Source organism: Pogona vitticeps, chromosome 2, assembly GCF_051106095.1.
Source record: "Pogona vitticeps strain Pit_001003342236 chromosome 2, PviZW2.1, whole genome shotgun sequence".
Classification (NCBI taxonomy): domain Eukaryota; kingdom Metazoa; phylum Chordata; class Lepidosauria; order Squamata; family Agamidae; genus Pogona; species Pogona vitticeps.
This window is the reverse complement of record NC_135784.1, coordinates 10,667,869-10,680,360: the sequence shown is the minus strand read 5'-3', so window position 1 is coordinate 10,680,360 and position 12,492 is coordinate 10,667,869. Positions and strand designations below refer to the sequence as shown.

Below are 12,492 nucleotides of genomic sequence, written 5' to 3'. Positions count from 1 at the left end.
GACCGAGGATGAGATGGCTGGACAGTGTCTGCGAAGCAACCAACATGAATCTGACACAACTCCGGGAGGCAGTGGAAGATAGGAGGGCCTGGCGTGCTCTGGTCCATGAGGTCACGAAGAGTCGGACACGACCAAACGACTAAACGAAACAAAATGATAAAATGCAAAGAAAACCATACTTTCAAACAGGAGCACTTTGCAGATGTTGAAAGAAGAAGTGTGGTGGGAACAGAAATGACGTTCTCTGTTAATTAATTCTTGTAAGAGTCCAAATTAGAGGTGGATGCTGCAAAGCAAAGTGTGGAAGGGATTGTCACTCTCGAATTGGCCTCCTCAGCCACACTAGACGCTGTTCCAAGTCCTCCATACAGAGCACGCTACCATAGTCTTTCGAGACTGAAGGATGCCTACTACTACTAATGCTGCAAAGCAAAATTCCCCAGTCTGGCTTGTCTGTTCAGGGGGAACAAGAAGGGAGCCTTGAAGGGGAACCCCTACACCCCAAATCAAGATGGCCAAGGTTAGCCTTTTATCAACAGGACCTGCCCTTGGTGAGCATGGGGATGGGGTGAGCAGGATTGAGATCTTTAATAAAAAAAAACCTACACATAAATAAGATGATAGAAAACCATCTCCCCAAACACTACCACTCTGCACATGTTCAAAGAGGAAGTGTGGTGTTGTGGATGGAGTACCAGACTGGAAACCAGGAGACCTGGATTCAAATCCCTGCTGGGCTGGGGAAACTGAGAGGAGAGAGTGAGTGTGGCAAGGCTATTTAAGCCACCTCTTGAAATCTCACATACCTTGCAAATCCTGGAGGGATCTTGGATTTGGCTTTTTATTTTTTTGTCCCAAAAACAGCAAAGACAACTTAGCTCAGTCTCGCCCCTTCCTAGGAGAAAAGAAAAAATAGAAAAGATCAGCCTGGAGGCTTCATGGATAAAGCAAATCAAAAATGTTTCCTTGCCGGATTTGCCTTCGTCATGTTGATGTTGAACGGGGTCACATCCCCATCTCTCTCTCTCTTCTTCAGGTAGCAGAACAAGAGGGAAGGAAGGAAGGAAGGAAGGAAGGAAGGAAGGAAGGAAGGAAGGAAAAGACAGACAGACAGACAGACAGACTAGAAAGGAGGGTGGAAAGGAAGGAGCACCTATTGCTGGGCTCTGAGATAAAAGCTCCCCCGTCCCAGTGAGGTGGGGGCAACAGCAGGGAAACAGAGAGTAACAGGACCTGCGAGGAAAGCAGCAGAAAACAACTGTGTATTTTCCCCACTATTTATTTAAAATATTTTTACCCCACATTTCTCCTTTAAAAGGGCCCAAGGCAGCTTATGTAAATTTTTAAAACACAAAATCAACATCGAGAAAACACCAGAGCCTGTGTGATGTAGGGGTGAGAAAGGGGCTCCATGCCAAGGGCCCTGTGTCATGGGTTTGCCAACCCAAGGCGAGCAGAGTCCAGATCTCAGGACTTTTCTGCCGTGTTTTCTTCCAACCCCCAACCTTGCTTAGGCTTCGCTCTTCCCTCTGAGCTCACTCTAAACCTCGTAGGGGTTGGAAAGGTGGCAACCGAGGGAGGGTTTCTTGGTGTGAGATGCCCCTGCTGTAAAAGAAAGCATTTCACGACTACTTTGCCTGGAACGGACCCTTCAGAGCCATTCACTCCGCAAAAGACCTGCCAAGAGAGGGAACGCCTCAGAAGGAGAGGCCGGGTTGCCTTCCGGTCCTTCTTTCCTCTTGCCCTCCATGTGGAAGGACCGGAGCTCCTTCGGCCTCTTTCTTCCCCCCATGGAGGGCCACGAACTGGAGGCAGGAGGGTGAATCCCTAGGGATAAGGAGCGAGGGGCAGGTCTTTTGCACAGCTGATGACCCTGAATTGTGCCTTCAGGACCCAAAGACCAGAATAGTTTTGGCCCTGCTGGAAGAAGAACAACTTCCAAAAGAAGACCCTTCCTGGGGAGATCTCCCTTTCAGCCTCCGCTACCAAACATCCCAGGGAGGAAAATCCACCATTTTCTTTCTCCTGTTTCTCTCCTGCCTCCCTTTCAGAAAAAGTTGAGAAGCAACACAAGGAAGACGCCAAGAGAAAGGAGTCGCCCTGCAGTTGATCCTCATCTCAGGATCTAGTCTTGAGAGGGCTCAGTTTACTCCTCCTCTCTACCAGTTAATGCAGGCAGGCAGGCAGGCAGGCAGGCAGGCAGGCAGGCGCGCGCGCGCACACACACACACACACACACACACACACACACACACACACACAAAAACACAAACACACTCGATGAAGCCCGTTTCTCCTGCCCGCCCCCCCAAGTCCTCCACCTCCCGCCCCCTTTGCCTCTCTGGCCCCACCTGCAACGTTTTCCCTTTAAGGGAGGGAGGGGAGTGTCTCTCTCCCCTTCCCTTCCCTCCGGAGGAGACCCAGAGGAAAAGACTGCCTTGCACGAAGGCCGAGCAAAAAAAAACACACACACAATGGGGCACCATCGGAAATGCCTGGAGATCTGGATATAATCTCCCTCCCATGCAAATCTCACCCCCACCCCCGATCTGCCCCCCTTTCCAGCGCCCACCTCCATCCAGGTCCCGATCCGGGAGGCGCCCCAAAAGCCCCGCTTCTCTCCTCCAGGCGCCTTTCTTGGGCCGAAGGGGAAGAGGCAGGGGCTGCAGGATCCCCGCTTCTTCCGGCTCCCGTTCGAAGGGCGTCCAGGGGAGGGGCTCTTCCTTCGCCTTCGTAGCTCTATGTTTCTCCCCTTCCCCCTCCTGCACGAACTGGGGGGGGGAGAAGAGGATTTTTAATGTAAAATTTTAAACAGTAATAGACCGGGGAGGGGTGTTGAAAGAATTTTCCAAAGAGGAAAATGGCCGAGTGGAAGGAAAGACTCAGACGAGACACAAGAGTTCCCGTCACCAGAGTCTCTGTTCACAAATATTTGAGGAGAGAAAAGGAGACAAACGAGCAGGGAGTTCAGGCTCTCAGACCGACCCGGATTGTGTTTCTCTCCTTCCAAAGGGAGACTCACAACAGCCGAGGAGAAATGACGTCACATCACCATCTTCCATCATCTGCCTGCACGGCAGGACTCCTCACTTTGCTCTCATTCATTCCATCTGCTCTGTTTCGCCTTTACCGCACATCTCTTTTTTGTCATAAATTCATTATTATTATTATTATTATTATTATTATTATTATTATTATTATTATTATTATTATTATTATTATTACGTTTTTACCATAATACAATACAGTATCTAATATATAATCTTGATTCCATAACTGTGTTACAGTACTAAAATCTTGAACCTGTGTTATATTCTCTACTCATGTTTATATCTGGCGTCAGTCAGATTCTTAGATTATACCTCTAACAAGCTATCCCATTATAAGCCCAGATCAGGTTTATACATACAGTATTTATCTATCTTTCAAATCAACAGTTTCTGATATTATATACAGTAAGAGCATTTCTAGTTTAAAAGTTATATATACTTAGGAAATTTCTTTTATAATTTCTAATCTCTAACACCCTTTTTGCCAGTTTTGAAGTGCCATCTATAGAACATCTTTAAAACCGTTTTTTCTCAAATTTACTGATTTAATCCATCTATAATTATCTATAATTAGCATTCCACATTTGAATCCAATAATATATGTCTAAATTATAGCCAAGATTTTGTACATCCTCCCATCATCACTGCTTTCACCCTTTTCTTCTCTGAATTCTCTTCTAATCAACAAATATACATTTTTTAAAATAATTTTCTCATTGCTATAAATCCACAGCTCATCCACCTGGCCCTTCCTCTCATAAAAGCCCATCATTTTATCTTTCTTCAATCTTGATTCTAAAATCTTTTTTTTCCTGCTGTTCCCGCTGCTCTGGTAAAATGGTCTTCATTCTGCATATTCCGTTCCACGTCCTCTTTAAATCCTGAAGTTACCACCTTAATTTCTAACGTCTGGACTTCAATCTGATTCTTACTTTGATTAATAATGTTAATTTGGAAGTCCTGTATATAGTTCTTAAAAGAATCTTGCATTATAACTTTTGATTGACGTATACATTGACTAAGGGCTGTCACTTCTGTTTCTTGGGTATAGATTTATTGTAAGATAACACTTTCCACTGAGAAATAAAACAATTCAGCTTTAAGCAAGTTCATATACTTTGATACCACTTCTTATAAATCCAGCAAGTCTGTCTCTGCGTCTGTCTTCTCTCCAGTTCACACCACCTCCACCATATCCATTTTTTCCTTCCTTCACTCTAAATTCAGTCAAGATCCATAAAACAGTAAAACTACAGGTCAGTCAGTCTTTGTGTTAAATGGGTCAGTCCAGGCCCAAACTCCCACTTAACACATCCAATTGTAAATCCAAATTTGGCCTAGGTAGTTTTAATTTATAATCCACCATTCACAGATCACAGCAAGGCTACCTGGGGGGGGTCTTCCCCCTTTTTTATATCAACACCCAGTATTCTCCCGAAGGGCCTCTCTTAAACATTCCCTTTAAGAACTCAAATCTTCTTAAAACTTTAGTAGTATGGGTCTATATATGCCATCCAGGGAGGAGAGAGGGATAAGAAAGTGATTTCTGTCCATGTACAGTGGACCCTCTACTTACGGAATTAATCTGTATTGGAATGGTGGCTGCAGGTCGAAAAGTTTGTAGGTCGAATCTCCATTGACCTACAGTGCATTGAAAACTGATTAATCCCGTAACTGGCTGTTTTTGTTCCATTTTTGTTCCATTTTTGTAGGCCGATTATCAGGCTGCAAGACGAACCTAAATTTTGTGGCCAGAGAAGTCTGTAACTCGAAAAGTCTGTAAGTCGAGCTGTCTGTAAGTCGAGGGTGCACTGCATTTTAACTTTCCTTTCTCTTTAAAGTGTGATGCAGTTAAAATCAGTCAATGTTTCAGGGATACAATAACAAAACAATTTAGAAAATACTGTTCTCTGTTTGATTTCAAAGAGAGATTGAGTAACAACTAATTTGTCTCCTAATTGCCCCAATTTAGCTGGCTTTTATTCTTGATTTTTTTGTTGTTCTCTTTATTGCTCCTACCCTGCTTTGTTTATTTCTTCTTTGCTTTTAAGTCAGCAGCTTCAGTTTGAGCTGTACTTGCTGATGAGAAATAAAAGGCTAGTTACTCACAGTTCATTCATTCATTCATTCATTCATTCATTCATTCATTCATTCATTCATTCATTCATTCATTTATATGCTGCCCATCTAGACATAGTCTACTCTGGGCGGCTCACAACATATACAATAAAACAACTTAAAATATTCACAGTTTTACATAGTTAAAAACAAGGTAATATAAGATATAACAATTAATTTAAAGTAAACAGTTCCAAGACGGCATAGATCAAAAGGAAAAAAATACATCACTTAGTTGTCTGAAGGGAAGGCCTGCTTAAATAGCCAAGTTTCCAACTGGCTTTTGAAAATGCCCAGCGAGGGTGGCAGCTGAATTTCGGTAGGGAGGGTGTTCCACAGCCGAGGGGCCACTGCCGAGAAGGCTCAGTTTCTTGTTTTTTCCTTCCGGGCCTCCCTCAGTGTCAGACCCCTGAGACGGCCCTGCTGGCTACTGTATGTCGGGCAATTTGGGTAGATCTGGGTGGGAGAAGACGATCTGCCAGATATTGAGGTCCCAAACCGTTTAGAGCTTTACATGTAATCATTAACATTTTGAAGTCAACGCGGAAATGGATGGGCAACCAGTGCAAAGCAGCTAGAGCGGGGGAGGTATGTTGGTGTTTTCTCACCTCACTAAGAAGCCTGGCTGCTGCATTCTGGACTATCTGAAGTTTCCGCATCAGCCTCAAAGATAGTCCCATGTAGAGTGCATTACAGTGATCTAATCTTGAGATTATGAGCGCATGGACTAGAGTAGTGAGGGGCCCCCATCAAGACAGGGTCGCAGCTGGGCAATCCCCCATAGATGAAAATAGGCAGAGTAGACCACGGATGTCACCTGGGTTTTCATGGTAAGCGCCGGGTCCAGATGTATCCCCAAGCTGCGGACCTTACTCTTTGCGGTAAGGGTTGTCCTCTCAAAAGAAAGGGAGTTATCTATACCGCTGATGGAAGGACCGCCCACCCTCAAGACCTCTGTCTTGTCCGGGTTCAGCCTTAACCCATTCAACTGCATCCATTCCAATACAGTCTCCAGGCAGTGCTGAAGGGACAGGACGGCATCCACTGAGGTAGATGAAAAGGAGATGTAGAGCTGTGTGTCATCAGCATACTGTTGACACAATACCCCACACCCCCTGATGACCCTTCCCAGTGGCCTCATATAGATGTTAAACAGCATTGGAGAGATGATCAACCCCTGTGGAACGCCACAGTTGAGACTGCACAGGGCCGAGACACTCTCCCCAATCTGAATTCTCTGGGGACGGTCCTCCAAGAAGGAACGGAGCCAGGAAAGGGCCTGGCCACCGATTCCCAAATCAGAGAGCCTGCCAAGGAGGATACCGTGGTCAACAGTATCAAAGGCCGCCAAGATGTCAAGGAGGACCAACAAGGACATATTGCCCCCATCGGCCTCCCTCAACAGGTCATCCATCAGTGCAACCAGTGCCGTCACTGTACCATAGTGCAGCCTGAAGCCTGACTAGAATGGGTCCAAGGCATTTGTTTCATCCAAGAGCGCCTGGAGCTGATCTGCCACCACCCTCTCAACCACTTTGCTAAGGAAAGAAACATTGGCGATGGGCCTATAATTGCCAATATTGTCCGTTGCCAAATTTGGTTTCTTCCTAATGAGCCTAATGAGTGTCTCCTTGAGGGTAAGGGGTACCTTGCCTTCCTGACGAGACCAATTAATTATTGCAGTGGCCCATTCAGTTGTTACAGGCCTGGCTGCTTTGATTAGCCAGGCCGGGCAAGGGTCAAAAGAAGAGGAGGTGGCCCGACAGCGATCAAGCGCCTTGTCTACCAAATCTGGTGACACAGGTTGAAAGGAGTCAAGAATTACCAGGCAAGGTGGAGCGCTGGATATCTCTGCTTGATCCATTGCATTTTAAAAAGGAGAAAGGTCACGGCGGATGGCGTCCACTTTGGATTTAAAAATGCTGCAAATTGGTCAGGTGAGATCCTAGCGGGAGGCCCTTCACCCAGACCAATTCCGGATAGACCGCGAACTATACGGAAAAGTTCCGCCTGCTGGTTGGAAGCTTCGCTTATCCAGTCAGCGATGTAAGCAGCCTTTACCTTGTCTAGGTAATGGTTAGTTGCAATCCTGACAGCAATCTTATTATAATCCATCGGTTTCTTTCTCCAAATGCACTCTAGCCGTCTCCTTATTCACTTCATCATTTGTAGATCCTGATTATACCAGGGTCTTGGCCGAGCTCTGCTTCTGAGAGGGCGTTTGGGAGCAATCGTGTCTATGGCCCTACTGGTGGCGGAGAACCAGCCATCGACCAGAGCTTCGACAGGGGCACCAGACAGTTCTGCTGGAATCCCTCCCATGGTATCCTGCAAACCCATTGGATCCAGTAACCTTCGAGGGCGGACCATCAAAATAGATCCATGCTCCCTATGAGGAGAGAGCGCCATTGCGAGATTACATTTTATTTTTATTAGATGGTGGTCTGACCATTACAAGGGGACTGACACGAGGTCAGTCACCATTGGACCATGCTCGCTACACTTCGTGGAAAAAAAACAGGTTGAGCGTATGGCCACCCATGTGCGTGGGGCCGTTGACATGTTGGGATAAGTTTAAGGAAGCCATGGTTTCCAAGAACTCAAGAGCTGGACTGGATACCTCCACCTCCGCATGGATGTTAAAGTCGCCCAGGACCAAATGTCTCGGGACTCCAACAGTGCCGCGGAGACAAAGCCTGCCAGCTCTGGTAGGGAAGTGGCTGTGTCACAGGGAGCACGGTAGCCCAGCAAGATCCCAATACCATCCCAGTTCATGTAGTCAACCAAGAATCTTCTTCACACTTCCCACCTTGACAAGGTTAGGCAGCTAATTCACCAGAAATGGCGTCTCCCGGGCCAGATGCTTTGAGAAAGGAAACTCTCACGAAGAAAGATTGCTGTCTGAACTTGGGAGTTTTTCCAGCTCTCCTTCACTGCAAGCCCTACTTTCCTGTAGAACTTGCCTCCCCCTTCCGCTGCTGCGGGGTCTGAAGAGCCCTGGGAATTCCCTCTGCTCTCTTGCTGTAGCTCTGCCGTCTGCCTTTTTTTGTTAATAAATTCTAACTGCATTACAATATCACCTTGACCATCTCTTCCTTCACAATTCTTGTTGGCCCAGCACAGACCTGCCCTGTTTGGCTCATGAAACTTCAGTGGGATGGGTTGGGTCGGGCAGTTGAGTCCTGCCATTGGACGTCTTATCTACGGAATCAGGAGGACGTCCAGTGGCCAGGACTCACCTGCCCAAGAACCTCACCTGGAGGATGGAGAATCTTCCCTGATCAATGGGGGTCTGGACCATGACAGGGCACTCAACCTGGGCGGGGGCTCAAAGTGTTCTTCCAAGGGGGGAATCTGGTCTGTTCCCAAAGGGAGCGACCATGAGGAAGGGACAATAGGCTTCTGCGGAAGGAAGGAAACAAATTTGCTTTACCCTGCCTGTAGAAAGTAGTTGATATCTTTACCCCACGGTCTCTGGATGGCTGGGCACCCCTACGGGTGTGGATTTGTATTTACTCTACCCTGTTTCATGAAACTAGGAAACTCAGTTCGAGGAAAGTTCATCAGGTGTCTCTTACATGAAAGGGCTTCATGGAAGAGGTTAGGAGAAGCCTCAGGCAGTGGTGGAGAAGTCACCTCCTTCATGTCTCCCCTGCTTCACACAGAGCCTGTCCCTTCAATACCTCCTTGAGCGTCCCCTTGGATTCAGCCTTTGGGATCCATCAGACCTTCCCCCTGAGATATCAGAAGAATTAAAGACAGAACACGTCTTAGTAGCTTCCCCTATGATTGAGCTTGCTGGGGTTGTGCTAATAATTTTTTTTACATTTTTTTTACATAAATGCTCTCTGTCCTGCTTGGTTGATGATTATGCTGATCACATGACCCATTCAGGTTTCCTTTAGCCCGAGATACTGCATTTTTCCTACTCCCCACCGAAGATCATGTTGGCTGTTTTCCTCTTTCATCCCCACTTTTATTTATCCCCTTTCTTCTCCTCTGCCAGAATCATGATCTCCCCTTCTCTAAACTTTATACTGGCTGTTACATCTTTTTCCAGACCTCCTTCACCTGTGTATAAGTGGCTATAAACTACTGGAATTATTTTTTGAGACAGATGTTCTCCACAATGTCTTTCTGTGCATGTATTTCCTCTTGCATGAAGCCATTGGCTCAGGCTAGTGTTACATTTCCCGTGTGTTGGAATCACAAAATGAGCAGGCTGATAGTCTATGTAACCACAAGTAATTAGGATAGCAAATAGTCTTAGAGAATAGAAGTTAAAGAAGTCAGCCACAATACAAGGATATCTGCAAGCGGGATCCAAAGGCCTTAGAAATGGACCTCAACAGATGGGAAACCTTGACGTCTGAGTATTCAGCCTGGAGGCAGGCGTTGCATCACGGACTCTCCTAATTTGAAGAAACCCTTCTCCAGCAGGCCGAGGCAAAGAGCCAGTCCCAGAAGCAGCAAATTCAGGGAGCTGGACAGGGTACAGATTGCATTTGTCTTCATCACCACTGATGATAATTCTTGGCTGTTTCCAGCTGTAGCAAAAGTCCGACTCTCTGCCTAACGAAAGTTGCCCAGCCTTTGCAACAGGAGGTAAAATATGTTGCTATTGGCTTTTATTTGTGCCACAAGCTGAGTTCTTATTTTCTCAGAGCTTGGACCGTGACGTTTTGGAGGCACTCCTGCTTCTTGGTTATGAGTAGCCACGTCGCCCTTCACCTTCCCGATGCTCAAATCACTGCATTGCCCCTCATTAATGAGTCTTACCCAAATACCTGCGTGCCTCTCGTGGCACGGTGGAAATGAGTCTGAAAATACAAAGCCTGGCAGAATATATTACAAGGCCCTTCTAAGCAAGTTTTGAAAGTTATCCCCAGAACATAATTTTGTAACTATCAGTTGTATTGCAACCAAAGGCTTGGGAAGGAAGTGGGAATGCCTCATATAGGGGTTTTGAGGGGGGGGGGGTCGGGGAAACTTGGGAGTGGGATAAAAGGTAAAGGTAAAGGTTCCCCTTGACAATTTTTGTCCAGTCGTGTTCGACTCTAGGGGGCGGTGCTCATCCCCGTTTCCAAGCCATAGAACCAGCATTTTGTCCGAAGGCAATCTTCCGTGGTCACATGGCCAGTGCGACTTAGACACGGAACGCCGTTACCTTCCCACCGAGGTGGTCCCTATTTATCTACTTGCATTTGCATGCTTTCAAACCGCTAGGTTGGTGGGAGCTGGGACAAAGTGACGGGAGCTCACTCCATCGCGTGGATTCGATCTTACGACTGCTTGGTCTTCTGACCCTGCAGCACAGGCTTCTGTGGTTTAGCCCACAGCGCCACCACGTCCCTTTTTTGGGAGGTTGGGAGTGGGATACATCTTTGCAAATTAACAAGAAGCCTGCATAGCACAGATTGATGACTCAAATGTTAGGGTCAGCCTGCTGGCCACAAGCCCCCCATTTCACGGACTAGGTGACTTTGGCCACAGGGAGAGGAAGAGGATGGACACTTGGCGGTGGCAGGAGGATGCCACCAATGGGAGAATGGGCAGTGCAGGGCCTCGCTGTGTGATTACTACTGAGCTGGACAAGGGGGGGGATCTGCAAGACAATTTTGCAACAAGTGCATTTCAAAAACCGAGCAGACATGAGAAAGCTATATTGCTCAAGCCTCAGAGGGTGCAGGGGAGGCATCTCTGCAGGTAGCAGTCCTGAATGAACAGAAGAACTGCCAAAACACACACACACACACACACACACACACACACACACACACACACACACACACGGCTTTTCTCATATCTGGAATGGCAATTCCCAGAATATATTGGCTGGGGGTTTCAAAGATTTGGAAAGAGAAAACTAATTTTTCCAGTCTGTGCCTTTCCAGACTTCACGCGTACACAACAAGTTATGGCCGGGTCTCCAGCCTCACCTCTTCTCTGCAGTTCCTTCTTGTCAAATTTCTATTCCAGGGAGTGCTTGGATCGCTGGGTGTGGCCCAGCTTGGATTCCCATTCCCTTTTGAACTCCTGGCCAACAGGATCGTACGCTGTCCACGGCAGGGAGTCCTTCTCGAAGCTGAGGGCCTCCTTCCTGTCGTAGCTGAACTTGTTGACCCCGGCCTTGAGTCCATCCTTGCTCAGTTCTCAGCTGAACAGCCACTGGATGGTGTGGAACCCTGAAAAATACAACAATGTTGAGGATAAGCCTGGGTTTCCAAGAAGCAGCCATCTTAAACTGTGGAAAGAGATCAGTCAAAGAGCAAAGGCTAAAGCCAAACAACGTGTTCCCCCCCCCCCAAACAAATGAACCCACCCAGAAACGCAAAATCAAACAAAGAAGCACACGCACACACAAAATAAATCATTGCACTGCATGGATGAACTGAACTTTTGTGGACAGATGGCGCTCTTTCTGAACTTAGGGAATCTCCAACCGGAAAAGTTATGTGGAGGGAGGGCTCCTCACAGTTGGCTCAAAAGATCTTGTTCTCTTGCTCAGTCAAGTCAGGTCTGGCTTATGTCTCACTAATTAATGACTCAAAAATGGCTTCCTTAATTGAGTCAATCCATCTCTTTTATTGAAAAGACCAATAAGGGGATTTGAGATCAAATCGGACCTGAACTCTCTCCAGAAGTTAAAAGGATGCAACAGAAAGTCTTGTATCAGTTCAGCAATGGCTGCTGGGGGACAATGGGAGAACCCCCTTTAAATGCCCTCTGACTTGCCCACGCCCCTTGGCCGTCCTTGCGTTCGGCCAACAGACGTCACGCGTGAATCCAGGTAAGTTGGCAAAGCCCCGCCTCGATAATTGGATCCAACCAGTCCCTCTATCAGCGTGACCATTGCCAACTTATCCTGGAATAACCATGCAAGACCAGGTATATGGGTTAAACATGGGCCACGCTTTATTAATATTCATTCATTTTCCATGAGCATGATAATCCTCCGAGAAAAAGGGGGGGGGGTCCTGCTGTAGTGCGGATTCAAATTCTTACTGCGAGGCTGGGCTCAGGCCTCAGTTATTCCCTTCATTATCAACATGGAATAACTGACGGTCTCCGAATTTCCCCGGACCCCTTCGTTCTCTCTGTACCTTTCGAGGGTCCGGTAGCGTCCCCAGCACATCTTTACCGTCCAGCACCGCGGTTGCCTGCCCGGCCGTGCTACTGGTCCAGATGCGCTGGAATTTGTTGCCACAAAGTCGCATGGAGAAAACATGATGACAAGGAACAGGCAAATAGCAGACCAAGGGAAGGTTGAATGAGTCAATGAACGAAGCCACGATCTTGAGTTTTCATGGACAGGAGATTTCAT

The 12,492-nt window shown here is 47.0% G+C and overlaps 2 protein-coding genes across 7 annotated transcripts in view; both read right to left on the bottom strand.

Moving 5' to 3' along the window:
- LOC140703801 (uncharacterized) overlaps nt 1-2,759 on the bottom strand; it is a 44,011-nt gene extending 41,252 nt beyond the window's left edge. For all 6 annotated transcript variants that reach the window (XM_078387574.1, XM_078387573.1, XM_078387572.1 and 3 more), the window contains exons 1-2: nt 2,573-2,759; nt 807-895 (exon numbers count right to left, since the gene is read on the bottom strand). The gene's annotated coding sequence lies outside the window, so the exon portion shown is untranslated. The remainder of the gene's footprint in view (nt 1-806; nt 896-2,572) is intronic.
- LOC140703827 (uncharacterized) overlaps nt 1-12,492 on the bottom strand; it is a 221,687-nt gene that overhangs the window by 157,558 nt on the left and 51,637 nt on the right. The window lies entirely within an intron of this gene.